This window comes from Silene latifolia, chromosome 11 (genome assembly GCF_048544455.1).
Source record: "Silene latifolia isolate original U9 population chromosome 11, ASM4854445v1, whole genome shotgun sequence".
In the NCBI taxonomy this organism is placed as follows: domain Eukaryota; kingdom Viridiplantae; phylum Streptophyta; class Magnoliopsida; order Caryophyllales; family Caryophyllaceae; genus Silene; species Silene latifolia.
Window position 1 is genome coordinate 188,583,737 of NC_133536.1, and position 20,537 is coordinate 188,604,273.

The following is a 20,537-nucleotide window of genomic DNA, read 5'->3' on the forward strand; positions in this document are numbered from 1 at the left end:
TACCATAGTGTATATGATTAAATTTTAAAGTCTGTATTTAAAACATAGTTCCTTTGCTTCATAGTGTTGTTTCTTTGTTAATAATGTAGTGCTTTGCTCATATATGGGTCTCAATGTTTGCTTACCTTGAGGCTCGTATAGTTTCGATGACTAAAGACGTGCATATAATTTGTTAAGTGGTAGTTTTGATGAGGGTAATTGGGCAAGTACTAATAATGTGTGATGAGTGAGTGTGGCATATGGGGGTTATGAATAGGAAACAAGTGTTTTGTTTGAATTGAGGTAAAATTGAGTGAGTGATGTGGATTTGAGTCAAGTAGAGAGGTACATGTATAATGTTATGAGTGGTAAGTCATGGAATGAATATTATTGGTTTAAACCTTGAATGCTGGTTAAGTAGTATTGTAAGTATTATGGGTAAAAGAACATTGAACGAAAATGGGTCGTATGTGAGTGTATGTCTCGTTGCCTAGAGGTATTGATACATTTAGAGGATTTAGGTGAAGGAGTGAAGTGCGGAATTATGTATATTCATCGAGTTTAAGAGTTTGGGGAATGTATTTCGTAAGATAGAGTTGTAGATGTAGCATCACCAAGTGGATTATGGGTAAAATTTTGAGAGCGAAATATGTAATGCATGTGGGTTAAATAGTGTTGTTAAGCTAGTTGATCATTGATGTTATATAGGGTAACCGTTTGATTGAAGTGTGCATGCACGACGAGAGAGAGTAGTTGGTGAGATTTTGGTCTGGCGGTGATAGTATAGATGTTGCTTGTAAAGTTGCCTTCCAATCGTCAAGTAAAGCGTTCGTGGTATACATCGTGAGCTTGTTGTAGTATTTAGTTGAGTTGAAATGTTGTTACTGTCTTAGGTGGTATTAATACCATGTTGTATCATGTTTTGTTTTAGTTGGGTTATAACAATGGCCATAAGATCGTGCGTTTGTTTTAATTAGGTTATTTGATGATGTATTAGTCACCATCGGAGTCTATTAGCATTTGCGTGATGAAATAGGGAAGTTTGGAACAGATTTTGAAAAGGAAAACCTTATGCCCAGGTGACACTCGGCCGAGTGCACCATGTACTCGACCGAGTGGTCGCTTACTCTGTCGAGTGGCCTCCTACAGTCGACCGAGTGGTCTGCCTTGACCATTGTTTTGTCAATACTCGACCAAATATAGAGTGTATACCCTTATTTTCGTGATTATATCGGTTGGTTTGTGGCGGATGAACATGTTGACCCCCATATGAGTAAGATCTTGTGAATTGTTTACGTTTGACCGTATTATGTGGCTTTTGATATTTAAGAGTAAAATTTAAATGAAATTTGTTAATTGACATGTGTTAATTGAAGTGATTTTATTGTGTATAAATAAGATGAAAATGCAAGTTATGTGTCACATAGTGGTCATTGCATGATAGTGATTGTGGTCTTCCGTATAAGCGGAATGGGTGATGATGGATGAGAACGGATATGGAAGCACGTGTGTGATCACGTGGTGGATTTAACGCGGTATATGCGTGGGATGATGTCCGGAAATGGGTATGTGGAACGTGGTTGAGTCACATTATAAGAATCTTGTATTAGTTGATTGTTTCCTACAGTCCGTATAGTTGGTGTTTTGATATGAATACATGTTAATGTATGAGGATTGACGTGATATAGATATGTAATAACAATCGAGTTATACACCGTGATAGATACGTATGCTTATAACCGACTTGAGTTGTGAGTTAGTTATCGAATTATAGATTGGAATCGTGGGTTAGACCTGACGCTTGACCTTTGGGAGGCTCGTAGGGGTACCCGTAGAGAGACTTCTAGAGAGGTTCCTGGATTGGGATTATAGTAATGGCAGAACATTATACGAGACTTAATAATGGATTCGCATTAGGTAAGAGAGTGTGTTGAACCTGAAACATAGTCATTTGTGGAATTTAGTAACGAGCGTATGCGACCGTAGTTTGAGGATTGATAGTCGAACTTCGGGACGAAGTTCTCTTTTAGGGGGAGTAGATGTAATAATTCGGGAATTCAGGAAAGAGAAAGTACAGAATGTGAGATAGTAGTGAGAATTGAGTGAAGAATTTTGGATGAGTGTGATGTGTAGAAAGAGCGTATACGGGTGATAGACTTGTGAGGTGCGAGAGAATGCGGGAGATTTGAGGAAATGAGAGAGTGAGGTGAACTTCGGGGACGAAGTTCTTTTTAAGGGGGTAAGATTGTAATACTCCGTATATATATTTTTATATAATAATATTTTATTAGATTTATACGAGTTATGTTTGTGACGGAATAATAAAATAATAATAATTATTATTATTTTAGGATGGTAATGATGATAATAATAATAAGTGGTAATAATAATAATAATATGTAATATGATACATGTAAAATATATGTATACTATACCCACCTTATATACTCCCACCTCACCTTATACACCCTTATCCACCCATCAATCCTATCCAAACACAATCTCACAATATCTACCAATTTTAGAGAAAAAAGAGAGAAAAGAGAGATGAGAAGAAAGATGGAGATTTTGTCCCTCCGCCTCGAGTTCGTGAGGTAAGACCGTCTCACTAGGATTTATATTATTTTATTTAACCCGCTGATGCGTGTCATTTGTATGATGTTTTACACCTTATTTTACACGCATTTCAAAGCTCAATTATGTAGTTTATGCTACTATTTTCCCTATTTCCATCTACTTTCCTGTTTTTGTATAATATTGCAGAAATGTGAAGAATCCAGCGGAAATCGAGCCGAATCCGTCCCTAAGTACCTTGCATTGCATTTGACATGGAGTAGTGACTCGAGAGATGAACTTGGTGCGCATTTCAAGGCCTGAAAGATATATTTGCGAGAGTTTCAGAAGCGGATTACCAGCTACAACAATCTATAGACCGACCTACATGGTCTATAGACTGTCATAATGCTGAACAGAAGTCTGCAGGAAGAGAAGTTGGTCGATCGACTGATGCCTTTGGTCGATCGACCAGAGCGCGATTATCAGAAGCTTCTGTACAGCGCAACTTAGTCGATCGACTGGTCCTAGTGGTCGATCGACTGAACAACGAGTCTGACGCAAATTAGAAGACGTGACAAAGCCCCTTATAATTAGGTCATGAGGATGAGGTTAAGTGATAATTCCTTTATAACGTGATTTAACTCCTCTGTTTTGGATTATCTAGTTCCTATCATACATATCTTTAGTTTACATACAATAAAATACATTAGCTATTCGTAGTTTAGAATTCACAATAAAGTTCGCACCTTATTTTCGGATTCATTGCTTGTTCCTTTGCTTCGTTAATTCTAGTCCTTCAATTTCAGTATTGTTTTATTCGTTTCGTTAGTATTAGTTCTTGCTAGATAGAATCCCAAGCTCTAGTTACAGTTTTATGCGAATTTATTCATTCAATTATTTCAATTATGCAATCCATTATGCTTATTATCAAATTAGTTCTTGTTATTTGCGTAAATATGTCTAGCTAAACACCCCGTGCTAAGATGTAGGGGATCTATAGCATAGATGGCATGAGAATAGGTGACCCCGAATTAGGGCATGGTCGATCGACTGGCTTAACTGGTCGACCGACTGTGTCGTGTGGTCGATCGACTGAGTTAGTTGGTCGATCGACCAGATCCGTGTCTGATTAGCATCGTTTGATTCGTTAAGTGCAATATCTAACAATGAGACCGAGAGGAGACCTGTTAGATGCTTAGTTTTGACCAACCCGTAGATCGAGAGATAGGGGAGGGCATTAATTAATGAACTAAGATGACTAAATTACTAAGATCGAAAGATAAGTAATTTAGGCTTTAGGAATCACTTTTCAGGGCGAGAGCTAGTATTAGTGAGACCTAGGGGCTAGTAGCATAGGACGAAAGGAGCTACTAGTTAACTTGGACCGAGAGGACATGTTTTACCCATCCTACACGACTGTATTTAGGACTTACCTAGGATTATGTGTCATCGCAGCTATAGTGAACCGACCGTCTTAGCACCTTTTTATCTTTTAGCATTTCTTTTATCATTGTTTGCATCCTTTATTACTTTTAGGGTTATTTAATGAGAATACTCCAACCTATTGAGGTGCTTCTTAAAATACTCCAAAGTATAATTTAACTACCATTATACTCAACTCTTATACATATCTTCTTTTGATAGAATTACCTTTTTATTAACCTGTAATAGCAGGTAAAACCGTAAAAGCAATCATAGGTCCCTTCTTTATCCATTTAACTTCATCTTCCTCTCTGTCAACCTGCAAATTATTTTTTTTAATTAAATTTCCCTCACCTGAATCATTCACTATCCTTTCTCTTTATAATTTTCTTCATCCTTCCAGAAATAAATAGCTCGTGTTCATCCCTTATTTATCCCCTCCTCCCTCTCTTTATAACTACAAAATCAAACCCACAAACTTCAAACAAATCAGCATCCAACCGTTTTCCATCAATTTCATACGAATTAACAAAGACCCAGAAAAGCCTTTTCCCTCAATTTTAAGATCCCAAAATACCCATTCAAACGAATCATCCAAAACCAAGAACCCAAAAAAAAAATTAAAAAAAGAACCAATAATTAGGATTTCATAAAACACTGTCCTCCCATTTTCCTAATTGATTTACCACTGTGTTGCTAAATTCAATACACATGTGCTTATTTGTTGAATTAAAAAAGATGAGGCAAAAGAAGCGAGCAGATAGCAGTACTGTCAATATTTGACTTTTTTTTAGATATTACTTTGAGATTTTGTGTCGTCTTGTGTGGTAATTGATATTGGCTTAATGGTGTTCTTATAGGTTAGATCAGTAAAGTAAATGGGAAGAGGGGCCTTTTTTTTCTAAACTGGATTTATATTCATTTTGAAAAGTTGTAATTGAAATCAATGGCGAAAATGGTACTGGATTTAATCATCAATTATGAAGCTTCAAGCTTATCTTAATGGCGATTTGAACCTTCGGTTTTGAGAATGGCCTTTAATGGTGATTTGAGTATGAAGAGAAGGGTTACAAGAAAGGTAACCTACTAACTAGGTAGCCCTTCCTCCTATTCTATTGAATGAGAATGGATGCAATACTTGGTAATAATGCTAGTTAAATTAAAGTTTGTAGTAATTGGAGAAGGAGCCTAATAGTTTGGAGTATTTATATTAAATAACCCTTACTTTTATTTGCATATTTAGTTTATGTTATTATATTTAGATTTAGTTCATATCAAAACCCCCTCAAACTGTTACCCTTAGACTAAAATTAAAAGCAACTATTATCTCCCTACCTCCCTGCGGATCGACTCGTACTATCACTAGCTATAGTAGTAGTTCGGAAGTTATAAATATTATTTTTGATACTCACTTCGACAGGTATCAAATTTTGGCGCCGTTGCCGGGGAGGCAGCGCTAGTTTTAGTTGTTTATTTATTTTAGTCTATTCTCTATGTTTAAGGGACATCTGTTCCTTAAACGTTTCTCATATTCTACTTGTAGTTTCCTCTTATGCGCAGGTCACAGGGGGGTGAATTGCTACCGTTAAATCCTGAGATAGAGAAATCCTTGCGTGAGTTGAGACGATCATCTAGAGTATTGCCGACAGAGGAAGAGCTGAGTACTCTGTCCAGTTACTACGAGAACGCGCTATTTGAGGAGGATCCACCTTCATCTCCTATTTCTACTTCATCAGCTGAGACCGTCACATCTCCAGATATGGCTGAAGAAGCTAGTATAGCCAGTCACTCTGAGCCGAAAGCTGAGAATCTCTATAAGGGATTCGCGTTGCCAGCTGGGACGGATAGGAAATTTGAAGCGAAACCGTCCTATATTAACTTGGTTGAGAGAAACCAATTTGGGGGAGCTGCAAATGAAGATGCAGCCAAACATATGGAGATATTCACTGACTACTGCTGTTCCATACCCCCACCAGCAGGCGTGACCCAGGACCAGGTAAAGGAGACGATGTTCATATTCTCACTCCGTGATGCTGCTAGGGAGTTGTACAGAGATCTGAATCGAGCTGCTAATGGGATCACTAATTGGAACTCGCTGGCGTTAGCATTTTATAAAAAAAATATTTCTCTGCATCAAAGACCAACGCGATTAGAGCTCAGATCACGAGCTTTAAGCAAGGACCTGATGAGGATTTTCATGAGGCATGGGTCCGTTTCAAGAGGCTGGTGCGATCTATTCCGCACCATGGGTTCGAGCAATGGAGCCTATGCAATCAATTCTATAATGGGCTTTATGACGATCAGAGGGCTATCCTGGATGCTGCAGCTAATGGCAGATTCCAGGAGAATGTTGGAGGAACAAAAGGGTGGAAAATTATTGAAGATATGGCCACCCATAAAGATGAGCATGGGAATTCTAGGGGAAATCAAAGGAGAGCTGTTGAATCTCCTTCTGTAGCTGCATTAGAAGCTCTTACTGCGCATTTTGATAAGTATGAGCTAGGAGGAGGATCTCAAAAGGGAGGTATTTACCAAGTGAACGCTGTTTCAGAAGGTCCTTTTTCATGCAAGAGGTGTGGAGGAGAAGGACACGTTGCAGAGTTCTGTATTAGTCCCAATGAGGTTTGTGCTGCTTTTCAACATTATAGGCAGACCAACACTTATTTTGAGCCGAATGTTCATCCAAATCTGAGGTGGAGTAGCCATAATGTCCAAAATCCAACCCCACCTCCGCAGCAGCAGAATTATGTGCCCCCTCATAACCAGCAACTGTACCAGAAACCACCCTATGTACCTCAGCAGCAGCAGCAGTCTTAAAGTTCTGAGGCTTTTGAGCTCAAAAACATGTTTCAGAGCTTGACGGGAATGCTGCTGAAGGAATCTCAGGCTAGAGAGGCTAGTACAAAGATGTTGGAGACTCAGATTGCCCAGCTAGCAAGTAAATTTTCTACTAGAGCTCCGGGGCATTTACCGTCGCAGCCGGATCAAAAAGAGACCCTGAATGCAATCACATTAAGGAGCGGATCTACCCTTACTGGACCCGTTACTGTAGAGGATAAACTCGAGGGAGTTATGGTTGAAAAAGGTGAGAAATCTGCTGGAAAAGGAAAGAAGAAAAATAGCGAGAAAAAGACGAACAGCAGCGATCACGGTCGATCGACCGTGACACCCAGTCGATCGACTGCCCCTAATTCCTCAGCGACACTTTCTGACCTTTCTGATCATTCTGGAAAAAAAGAGATCAGTCGATCGACCGACCCCACTGGTCGATCGACTGAGGATGCTGCTGATGTCGAACCGTTTCGTCCTCCAATGCCAGATAATTTGAGGGACTACTTATTTCGGGGTACTACAGCTCCGAAATTACTGAGGCAAGATCCAAATGCTGATGGGTCAGTTCCGGTTCCAAAGGACGACCCTGCGACGATTAATGGTTCATTCCTGAGACGGTCTGAAGAAGGTTCGAGCTATAACAAGGATAAAGTAGTGGATTTCCAGCCTAAGTCCACTGATGCCGGTATGAGAGACCTAGAGGAGAGGGCTAAGATGCTTCTTGCATCCCCTTATCCAGAAAGACTAGTGCCAACCAAAGATGAGGTAACATTCGGTAAATTCAAAGATTTAGTGCGTAGTCTTAATGTGCAAATACCTTTCTTAGAGCTAGTTAATCAAGTACTTGCATATATGAAGTTTATGAGACAGTTACTAGCTAAGAAAAGGTCCTTGAATGTTGTCGAGTATGTGCATTTAACTGAGGAGTCTAGTTCATACTTAACTCACACTGCTGCTCGTAAACTAGCTGACCCAGGTAGTTTCTCTGTCCCCTGTAATATTGGTACCTTCTCAATTGAGAAGGCATTATGTGATTTAGGGGCTAGCATTAGTGTTATGCCATTGAGTCTAGCTAAGAAGTTGGGTTTGACTAGATTTGCAGTTACTAATATGACTGTACAGATGACTGATCGTTCTGCAGTTCAGTCAGTAGGGGTCTTAGAGGATATCCCTGTGCAAATAGGGAAGTTCTTTTTCCCCGTTGACTTCATTGTTCTAGATATACCCGAGGATGCTCACATTCCTATTATTTTGGGTAGACCATTTCTGCACACTGCTGGTGCAGTAATTGATGTAGGGGAAAGAACTTTGACCTTTAAGGTGGGCAAACAGTCCATTGTTTTTGCCCAATCCCCTAGGAAGAAAGACCCTATGTGGCCAGTTACTTGTAATGTGATTTCTGAAAAGAAATCTTACTTTGTGCTTTCTGAGATGCCTACTTTAGTACCCATGCCTATTCCTGTTGTGACACCTCCGCCCCAGATTGGGAGCACTGTGGAGGACAATTCTTTTATTTTGGATATTGCAGGAAATGGTTTGGGGAAGGAAGAGCCGTTCATTGCTCCAGCTGTGAAGGAGCCAATCGTTCAAAGAGGCGGTCTAGGATGTCTTAGCTATGGCCCAGATGAGGAGCCAGATGAGGAGCCCAAGAAGGCGCCAGTTCGAGTTACAGTTTCAGACTTGGAGCTCGAGAATGAAGAGCATGTCCAAGTGTGGGAAGATGCTTCTGATATTGACCCGTCGGACGATGTTCTTGAATGAAGTGCTAAGAGGTTGAGCACCGTGGAGGGTACTTCATATAGCCAGAAGCCATGGTCGGAGATTTTCCGCATTTTTCGCGGATGAACACTTTTTATTTCATAAGTTTTAGATAATTTATTGCGTTTTAGGCTTTTTATTGCTTTTGTGTGCGCGAGACTTTGCTTTATTATGTTTGCTTAGGATTTAAAGACTTTAGACTGTTACTTTGGGTTTTGCGCAATTTTTGGGCGCGTTATTATGTGTATTTGCAGGTTCATAGACCATATTAGCTCAATTTATTGAGCTAATTCGAAGAAATCAGAAACTTACAGCAGGTATCTCAATCGATCGACTGGCGCCTGTGTGGTCGATCGACTGACTGCTACAGCTAAAGGAGCTTGTGTTCCTGTCACCTTGGTCGATCGACTGGCTGCTATGGTCGATCGACCGCCGTCGCTGCTGTACCTGTTCACGACCATTCCCCTGCTGTGTTTGGTCGATTTGCGGAGTTGAGGGAGTTTTTTATCCACTTTATTGTCCGATTCATTTCTGTTTTCTTCCGTTTCTTTATTTTGCACATAATTTTACGTTTCGTAAATTGCTTTCTCAAAATTACGCGCAGGACTTTTGTTTCTATTCAGGTACCTATGGTAGCACTGCTGGCTACTGAAACCGCCTAGCTCACACTGGTTTGGGGAGGTTTCCTTTTGCTGCGCTTAAAGTCTTGTGAGTTTCCGAGTTTAGCTTCATGTCTTGTTTAGTTATTTATCGCAAATTCCCATTTCCCTTTTATTTCATTACATGATTTTGCACAATGAGGACATTGTGTGATTTGGTTTGGGGAAGGGTTTTGCAGTGCATTCACATGTTTTATTGCATTTCTGTTTCACATTTATTGCACTTTAGTTTACATTTGTTATTTCATTTCTCTTATATATACAGAAATCCAAAAAAATTGAAAAATTTCAAAAAAATCAAAAATCCAAAAAATGCTTGTTTATTTTAGCATGTAGGTCGAGTCGGAACGGTAGTAGTTCAATGATGACATTGCATTTTCATCTGTTTATGCCTAAGTCGTGCTTAATTGACATGTTATTAGTAGAATCACATATGCATAGTCTACGAGTTTTCGTTAATTTATCTCGCTGAATCTTGAGACTTGACTTAGCTTTTTGGCAAACTACATCATTTTCTGAGTTTTAGAGCCTATAACTGGTGACATTCATGATCAGTTCATCTAGGAATATGAGTAGTACTCCTTATGAGACATGTTATATCAATATGCATAAATATGAACTTTATCTGCTTAATACCCGTATGCATTCGGTTTGTGGTTTGTTGACACATGTGGTAGCGGTCCCCTTTTCTCATTTTACCCATAAACCCCACATAGCTAGATTGCCTTTTTGTCCCATAAGCTACATCCTATTATTTAGCCTACTGATGCGATTAGTCCGTTCGGGTCACAAATTAAGATGTGGTCGTTGGTCACGGTCGAATCAAAATACAATTTATAACTTCACACACAACTCTACAATAAGTAAAGAGGTAAGTAAAGGTCGGATCCCAAGGGACGGGAGTTGAAATGAGATTTCTATTGTAACTAGCGGTGTCTAAGGGGTGTCACAAATTGGGTTGATGTAGAAGGTCACTAAACTAAAATAGCAATGAAAATAAACAAGCAAGATGAATTAAAAGGGTATAAACAATTGATTAAAGGCACTAGGGTGTCATGGGATCATAGGGGAATCATGGGATATGATCATACAAACATGTTCTCAAATTATAAGCAAGCAATTATTGTTGTGGTGGATTGAGTTGGGTTATATCTTACAATCCTAGGAAAGTTTGGGTCCCGGAGCCGAATCGATTAGATTGTACAACACCTACAAGTCGACTTAATCTTCCCTACTCAACAACATGCATGGTCTAATGAGACTCGAGTTGGGTTATGTCTTACAAGTCTCATTGAAAAGATAGGAGATGATAGTAAATGCAAGAATTCATAGGCTTAGCATTTCATCAAACATAACATGTGCATGAGTTGAGATCAAAACAAGCAAGCAAATAAACCATGAATGCAAATTAATTTAAGCATGAATCATTCTCCATGTTGGTTTCCCCTAATCACCCATTTAACCCTAGCTAAGAGACTACTCACTCATTATCATGTTGATCATGCTAGCAAGGTTGTCAATCATACCAACAAAATGGAACATGATGAATAAATGAAAGTAATTAACAATAATTAAAAAGGGATTAAGAGATTATACCTACTAATGATTCCAATAATAAAGCAAAGATAATAGAAGTACTTGATGATTGATTGAGAGGTTGTCAATCCCCCAATAATACCCAAATAATCTTCAATTACCCAAAATAAAGGATGAACAAGAGAGAGATTAAGGAACTAAAACTTGGATTAAAACTTGATTAATACTTGATTACAATATTAAAGAGAGATTTGATTGATATTAACTACACTAATTATTGATAAGAAGAACATGCTCCTCTAATTAGACTAATGGGGTATTTATAGTGAAAATTAGGGAGGATGCATTAGGTTAACTAAGAGCTTAAATGACGATTAAGTCCCTACTTAGGGAGACTCCGGTCTTTTTCGAAGGAAGGGAGTCTTTCTTTGTAGCTTGGAGAAGAAATCGTGCTGTAGAGGAATCCGGGCGGAATAAGGTCGGGACGGGCGAATTCTGGCGTTTGAATCCGAACGGATTCAGTTGAATCCGGGCGGATTGTGGAGGTGGAATCCGAGCGGATTGTGGCAAAGACGCTCGGATTGTGCTGCTGCGGGACGGACGGATTAGTGACAATCCGCTCGGATTGTCAGTCAGCAACAATTCTTCTTCTTTTCTTCCCTTTTCTTCATAAATTCCTTGGGGATTTCTTTGGAGACTCAAGGATCTTTTCTCAACATTGCTCTTCTACTATAATATGTACAAAGGCCTTCTAATCTTGTCTCTCCTTGATGCTTGGTCATTGAATTCGATCAATTTAGTCTTGTTTTGCCGTGAAAATGCAAGATTCTTACTCCTTTCCTACCAAGGGATCAAAATCTCAAAGAATATGCAAAACAAAGAACTAAAGATAGTAAATGACCCAAATATGCACTAAAAAGCATGGAAACGAGGCTAATTCGGGGATTAAATGCGCACTAATTATGGTTACATGAAATATCCCCAAACCGAACCTTTGCTCGTCCCGAGTAAAGAGGTGACTAAGACTAGGACCAATACTAACCTATCCTAATATTAATAGCCGATATGAGACAATTCGCGGGTCTCACCCCGCCCCTTCAACTCACAACAAGACAACCATGAGGTAGGATGCCTTCTTGCAAGGCAAGGTGGGTCTTGCCAAAATGGCGACACATCCAACCATTAAGCACACAAAATCACATAATGGATGCATCTACAAAAGAATAGCCACTTTCCTCATCTAAGTGGCGGAAATTATCTACAAGGGAAGCAATTCAAGGGTACACAATCCTTCATAGATGCAATTTCTTCAAACTACTAAGCCTAGAAGGATACCAATAAATCACCTCCAAGTTGTGTCAAGCTAGGGTACCTTTGTCCTCAATCGTTAAATGCTTTTGTCAAGAGTAGACTCCCTATGGTGTTAGAAACACTGGAGGATCGCGGAATTCCCCCTCTTGCCTAGACAAGAAGAAGGGTCGTCCCCTCTCTACCATGCACAAAAATGGATACGATGGATAAAGGGATCGATAGATATTTGAGTTTCACTTTGGGAGTTTGCTTTCATTGTTATTTTTCCCCCCAATTTCTTGTGGCATATAACATTTGAGAACACTTTCTTGCCATTTCTTTTTGATTTTTGGCATTTCAATACTTGACAACTTTAAACTTTTCTTTGCATTTCTTTTTGAACATTTTCAAAGTCACCCCATATGTAGGGAGGGTGGCTTATATTTGAAGCATAGGAGTTTTCTTTTTTTGTTACTCCTCTTTTCTTTTGATGCATTTTGCAAACTTTTTTCACTTTTCATTTCATTGAACTCAAATTGATTTCTTTTTGTTTTTGTGCCCATTCCCTTTGATGACAAAATGTATGGTAGAATATGGATGAATGATGGATGGATGGATGCATGGTTTCAAGGGTCACCTTGGAATAAACGGTAGCCAAGGAGTTATCACACCACAAGGTACTCTTGACTAGGCCTTAATCCATGGGTCAAAGGATACTAGCATGACACATCCTAGGGTGTTTTACAAGTATTCTAACAAGCAAAGTCTTAAGAACAAAACGCATCTACTAGGGCCTATATACACTTGTCAAGCTTCCCAAGTAGACGGTTTCGCAAAATTTTTCTAATCATGCAAACTACATGCCATGATGCAACTAACATTTATACACCCTAATGCAAGTGATTCTACCAACTAATATGACATATACACTAGATGCAATCCTAAGTTCACATTGTTGTACCGCATCAATCAAAATAAAGCCACATAGTCATTAACATAAAGAGGAAAAAGGAGATTGGAAAGATCATACCATGCGGTCTTCAATATCCTCATGTCTCGGATGTGGCGTAGTCGATCAATGTGAACAAGGATGAACAAACACAATATATACAAGACAATTTATACAAAAGGAAATAAACATGTTTTTGGGTTTTCGATTTTTCAAATTTTTATGATTTTTGAAATTTTTCAATTTTTTTGGATTTTTGAATAAGAGTTAAATGTTAGAATTCCCATCCCCACACTAATATGGGCATTGTCCTCAATGGCCAAAGTGATGGAAATTATGCAAAGATGATGCATGATTTCTACACTACATGCAATCTATTCTAAGTTACACTACATGATGCATGGATTTTGTTATGACGGAGAGGATAATTTAGATTACCTCCCATTGTGTATGCATTAACTTCCCCAAACCGAGTAAGACACTATTGCTAATGTCAAAGGATGGGTGTAGTTCATGCACACACTATGCTATGCATGAAATTAATTTGTCATTTTGGATTTTGAAAATGGGAACAATAGAATGAGAACACCTCAATTTTTCCAAGGTATCTTTACATATGAATTTGGTGGATTGTAATGACTTCATAGCAAACTTGACAAAGGTATTTCTATGGGTATCGGAAATGAAAGTTACCTCCGGATAATGCAAAAGTTGATTAATTACCGGAGTAGAAGGTGTTGTTGCTCCTATAGAAGGTTGTTGTTGTTGTTGCACTTCCAAGTTTGGTGTTGCTACCACCATAGCCAATGCTTTCTTTGTTTGTAGTGCCTTTTGCCTTTGTGAGAGTGCTTTAGCCTTTGGTGCCTTTGTTGGTCCCTTAGTCCTTGCCATTGATGAATTAAACCAAGAAAAGAGTGGAAAATCTTCAATTTATAGTATGCCCAAATCGATTTGAAGGTGAAAGGCTTTGCCTTTATGAAAACAAAAATCGACTCAAAGGTTGAAGATTTTGTGCTTGGTTTTGATTTTTGATGAAGGATGAATGATTAATTTGTTGTTGGAAGGATGGTTTGATTTGTGTTTGGTGAATTTTGTTAAGGGTTTTTGTTTTTTTTTTTTTTTGATGGAGAGGATGAGGGATTTGATGTTGTGGGTAGTGTTTATGAATGAATGAATGAATGAATGAAGGTGGTAGGGGTTTTAAAGAGGCCGAAAATTTCAAAACTGCAGGGGCAATCCGTGCGGATTAGGCTCAATCCGTGCGGATTCTGGTTCTTCTACCTTTGCAAAAACTCGCCTAAAGACGGGCGGATTTGGTACAATCCGCTCGGATTTGCTGAACACGGGACGGGCGGATTTTCTTAAAGACGGACGGATTTCAGTCCAGAAAAATTTGCTTGTTTTCCTCAGCTGCAAAGACGGACGAATTTTATACAAGACGGACGGATTCTTTAAGACGGGCGGATTCTTTGCAGGACGCTCGGATTGCAAAAGACGGGCGGATTCTTGGGAATCCGTTCGGATTCTTCCCCTGTGTACACGGATTCAGTTCCATCCGTGCACAAAGCATTTCCCATACCATTCTTCCATTCTTTCTTCAAGTCTTCTGTTCGTCATTGTGGCGGCACTACTAAGGCATGGATAGCCTAGGCAATTGCCATCCCCACACTAAGTTAAAAGCACTACACATCAATTGAAATCGTTAGTCCCTCCCTCACTTCTCTCAAACATGACAATTATTTTGATCAAAGTACGTAAGATAAATCCAAAGATGACAAAAATGCAATACAAGAATTGAAATATAAGTTAGGGAGTTAGAAATATTTACAAGTGGTGATTTAGGGAGGACTCCACCAAACTCTCATTCTTGATGAGATGTCAAGGGGGCATGTTCAAGGTGTTATTGATGTTGCTCAACACCTTGAAGAAGTAATCAAAAGCTTGTTCATTATCATGGTAGAGGTCCTCAATAGACCTTGGCCCTTGTTGTCGATCGTGGTCAATAACATGTCCAATGTAGGGATTGAAAATCCCTTCAAATTCGTCGTCCCAAAGACCACAAACTTCATTGAGTTGATCATTGAAAATCTCTTGCTTAGATGGAGACAACTCTCTCAATTCCTTCTCTTGGCCAATGAGGCCATCTTCTTCTTCCTTGATTGATTTTGATGAGCTTTGCAAGCTCTCCTTGTCACAATTCACTTGATCTTTGAATGGAGCATCTTCAATTTTCCTTTTCCATTGGAGTTCCGATTTCTTCCTTTCATCTTTCCGACAATAATGATCAACCATAAAACATGGCTCATGCAAATGGGGAGCTCTCATGGTTTTGTCAAGATTAAAAGTTATACTTTCATCTCCCACTTCTAGAGTGAGCTCACCATGTTTCACATCAATCACCGCACCCGCGGTGTGTAGGAAAGGTCTTCCTAAGATGATTGGAATGTTGGAATCTTCCTCCATATCAACAATGACAAAGTCCACCGGGATGAAAAACTTCCCAATTCGCACGGGGACATCTTCCCATATCCCTAATGGTGTCTTCGTCGATCTATCGGCCATTTGATGTGGGATGTTGGTGCATTTAAGCTCTCTCATCCCCAACTTTTTACTCACCGAGTACGGCATGACACTCACACTAGCCCCTAGATCACATAAGGCTTTGTTGATCGTCGTGTCGCCAATGGTACACGGTATTGAGAAGCTTCCCGGATCCTTTAGTTTTGGAGGTGAACTCCCTTGAAGTATTGCACTACTCACCTTAGTGAAGGCGATAGTCTCAAGTTTCCGGATGGACTTCTTCTTTGTGAGGATATCTTTCATGTATTTCGCATAGGCCGGCACGTGATTGATTAATTCCGTGAAAGGAATTGAGACTTCCAAATTCTTCACAATTTCCATAAACTTTCCAAGTTGTTCATCAAATTTGGGCTTGGCTTGACGACTTGGAAAAGGAAGTCTAATCACAACGGGCTCCTCTCCTTAGCCTTGTCTTCATTTTTCTTTAAACTTTCTTCTTTTGATTTTTCTCCAACCTTGGAGTTTTGCACAACTTCTTCCTTATCACTAGCTTCCACAACTTCATTCTCAACTTGCTTCTTCGGTGCTTCATACCTTGTGCCACTCCTCAAGTGGATAGCACTAACCGTTTCATGTCTAGGGGGATTACTTTGAGGTGGTAATTGCCCCTTTTGTCTTTGTGAGCTTGAAGATGCTAGTTGAGTCAATTGGGTTTCCAACATCTTGGTGTGAGCTAGAATGTTGTTGATGGTGATTTCCTTTGCTTGACTATCTTTTTGCATTTGAGTGAAAAACTCTTGTTGATTCTTTTGCATTTGGAGGACCGCTTTTTGGACATCCAAACCTTGGTCATGTTGTTGATTGTATGGGTTTTGATTTTGATAACTTTGGTTTTGGTTGTAAAAGGGTCTTTGGTTTTGATTTCTCATGGGTGGTGGAGTGTATGTTGTTTGTGGGTTTTGAACATTTTGGCTTTTGTATGAGAGATTTGGATGAAATTTGGTATTCTCATTGTAAAAATTTGAATAAGGGGTACCACTTTTATATGCTTGGAAAGCATTAACTTGTTCGGTTGTTCCCCTACACTCACTTGGGTCATGACCCAAAGTTCCACAATTCTCACATATCCCACTTGGGATTGATGAAGATGCCGTCATGGCATTGACATGATGCTTTGGTGATTTTGAGACTTCTTCAAGTCTAGCCATTGCTTTTTCGAACTTCAAGTTGATAGTATCGATATGGGAGCTTAGTTAGGCACCTAATTGAGTAACGGCGTCCACTTCGTGCTTTCCTCCTCTAGTAGCCTTGCGAGGTCTACTATATTGTGAATTGTGGATTGCCATCTCTTCAATTTTGCTCCAAGTTTGGTTGTCATCAACCTCGGTGAACATCCCATTCGATCCCATATTAAGGATATTTCTTGAGTCTTCATAAAGACCATTCCAAAATTGTTGAACCAAGAACCATTCGCTAAGTCCATGATGAGGACATGAGCGACAAATTCCTTTGAAACGCTCCCAAGCTTCATACAAAGATTCTTCGTCCCTTTGCTTAAAACCCGTAATTTGAGCTCTTAGCATGTTAGTCTTTTCCGGTGAGTAGAATTTTTTGTAGAAAGCTAGAGCCAACTTCTTCCAAGAATCTATTCCGAGAGTAGCCTTATCAAGGCCTTTCAACCATTGTTTGGCGGTGCCAATTAGAGAAAATGGAAATAAGACCCATCAAATTTGGTCTTGAGTTACACCGGTTTGTGAGATCGCATCACAATAGTCATAAAAAGCCTCCATATGAGAGTGAGGGTCTTCACTAGGCATCCCCCCAAATTGGCTTCTTTCAACTAATTGGATAAAGGCGGATTTGGCAATGAAATTTCCGGTGAGATGTTGTGGTGTAGGAGTACCATTGGGTAGGTTCTCCTCGGTGGGTACGGAGTGTGACGAGAATTTTGGCATTGTAAATGGATTTTGTGGGGTAATGTGTAATGGGTTTTCTTCTCCTTCTATTGCGAAAGGATTGACAAACTCACTAGTGGGTTGAACAACTTCACTTCCTCTCAAATTCCTCCTAACAAGTCTCCTATTGTTCGTCAAGGTTCTTTCGATTTCACGGTCAAAAGGTAGCAAATCACTTTGTAACCTTCTAGACATGCAAAATATCAAACAACTCGAAAATGATTAGAAGAAACCTTGAGGAGCTTTACTTCCTCAAGGAGAAGAAAGACACAACTAATAACAATAAAAAGAAATCTAAATCAAACAAACACCGTCCCCGGCAACGGCGCCATTTTAGATGCGATTAGTCCGTTCGGGTCACAAATTAAGATGTGGTCGTTGGTCACGGTCGAATCAAAATACAATTTATAACTTCACACACAACTCTACAATAAGTAAAGAGGTAAGTAAAGGTCGGATCCCAAGGGACGGGAGTTGAAATGAGATTTCTATTGTAACTAGCGGTGTCTAAGGGGTGTCACAAATTGGGTTGATGTAGAAGGTCACTAAACTAAAATAGCAATGAAAATAAACAAGCAAGATGAATTAAAAGGGTGTAAACAATTGATTAAAGGCACTAGGGTGTCATTGGATCATAGGGGAATCATGGGATATGATCATACAAACATGTTCTCAAATTATAAGCAAGCAATTATTGTTGTGATGGATTGAGTTGGGTTATATCTTACAATCCTAGGAAAGTTTGGGTCCCGGAGCCGAATCGATTAGATTGTACAACACCTACAAGTCGACTTAATCTTCCCTACTCAACAACATGCATGGTCTAATGAGACTCGAGTTGGGTTATGTCTTACAAGTCTCATTGAAAAGATAGGAGATGATAGTAAATGTAAGGATTTATAGGCTTAGCATTTCATCAAACATAACATGTGCATGAGTTGAGATCAAAACAAGCAAGCAAATAAACCATGAAAGCAAATTAATTTAAGCATGAATCATTCCCCATGTTGGTTTCCCCTAATCACCCATTTAACCCTAGCTAAGAGACTACTCACTCATTATCATGTTGATCATGCTAGCAAGGTTGTCAATCATACCAACAAAATGGAACATGATGAATAAATGAAAGTAATTAACAATAATTAAAAAGGGATTAAGAGATTATACCTACTAATGATTCCAATAATAAAGCAAAGATAATAGAAGTACTTGATGATTGATTGAGAGGTTGTCAATCCCCCAATAATACCCAAATAATCTTCAATTACCCAAAATAAAGGATGAACAAGAGAGAGATTAAGGAACTAAAACTTGGATTAAAACTTGATTAATACTTGATTACAATATTAAAGAGAGATTTGATTGATATTAACTACACTAATTATTGATAAGAAGAACATGCTCCTCTAATTAGACTAATGGGGTATTTATAGTGAAAATTAGGGAGGATGCATTAGGTTAACTAAGAGCTTAAATGACGATTAAGTCCCTACTTAGGGAGACTCCGGTCTTTTTCGAAGGAAGGGAGTCTTTCTTTGTAGCTTGGAGAAGAAATCGTCTTTGTAGAGGAATCCGGGCGAATAGGGTCGGGACGGGCGGATTCTGCGTTTGAATCCGAGCGGATTCAGTTGAATCCGGGCGGATTGTGGAGGTGGAATCCGAGCGGATTGTGGCAAAGACGCTCGGATTGTGCTGCTGCGGGACAGACGGATTGGTGACAATCCGCTCGGATTGTCAGTCAGCAACAATTCTTCTTCTTTTCTTCCCTTTTCTTCATAAATTCCTTGGGGATTTCTTTGGAGACTCAATGATCTTTTCTCAACATTGCTCTTCTACTATAATATGTACAAAGGCCTTCTAATCTTGTCTCTCCTTGATGCTTGGTCATTGAATTCGATCAATTTAGTCTTGTTTTGCCGTGAAAATGCAAGATTCTTACTCCTTTCCTACCAAGGGATCAAAATCTCAAAGAATATGCAAAACAAAGAACTAAAGATAGTAAATGACCCAAATATTCACTAAAAAGCATGGAAACGAGGCTAATTCGGGGACTAAATACGCACTAATTATGGTTACATCACCTACCTTATCCGAGCTAGTATTGGTAGTTGTGGGAATGTGTTTATTGCATTTTGGTTATAATTGCTCTTCTTGAGAATGTTGGTGAAATGATTGAATTGAAGGGAAGAAAAAGAAGAAGAAAAAAAAGAAGAAAAAATGATTCGAAAAAAAAAGAGATATCAGTCGCTCGACCGTACCACTTGGTCGATCGACTGCCTGCTGCAGTAAAAAAAAAAAAAGAGAATTCGAAAAAATCACATGGTTGAAGTTTTATTAGATGGGGATTTTATTCCCCTGTTTTACTATTATCATTTGGGGAATTACGGTTATTATTGGAGGTTGTGAGATTAGTGCTAATCATTAGCACCGCTTTTATTGTTGAATCTTGAGTAAGAAAGTTGGATGTTGTTATAATTTGGATCTGTAATTACTAGCTTGGCTTTAACTCCTCATATCCAAATTTATCTTAGCCCCTTCTTACCCATTACCTCACATATCCATATATACCTCGACATGTGTCATGGTCATTTGATTGGTTGGAATGCATATGCACGGTTGTAGAGATTATTTTCATATTAGATTGCAGGCATGAGCTTATAGGTCGTAGTTAGGTGAGAGTCTTTACAAAATTACTTCTTTCTATCTTTTACATATATTCACCTGTGCTTATGTGTGATATGAGCGACCCGTGAGAGTCCATAATGATAAGTCTCTATAGTTGACGGTTCAGCAATTTTTTAACGACTACATAACTCGTTTGCATGATTCATGTTGCTAATTGATTATTGATTTTTAGCATTAAATTGGTTTAGGCTTTACAGTTTGCATTTCGCTCTGAGGATGAAATCGTTCCAATAAGGTTTTAAGATCGAGTCTAGTTCTTGCTTGGGGACAAGTAAGGGTTTGGTTTGGGGAAGTTTGATGCGTGTCATTTATATGATGTTTTACACCTTATTTTACACGCGTTTCAGAGCTCAATTATGTAGTTTATGCTACTATTTTCCCTATTTCCGTCTACTT

General features: G+C 39.0%; 1 non-coding gene across 1 annotated transcript; it reads left to right on the forward strand.

Moving 5' to 3' along the window:
- Positions 1-16,977: 16,977 nt before the first annotated feature.
- On the forward strand, positions 16,978-17,084 carry LOC141616436 (small nucleolar RNA R71). Its single transcript, XR_012530784.1, has one exon. It is a non-coding gene; the product is annotated as a small nucleolar RNA R71 (small nucleolar RNA).
- The last annotated feature ends 3,453 nt before the right edge of the window (positions 17,085-20,537 follow it).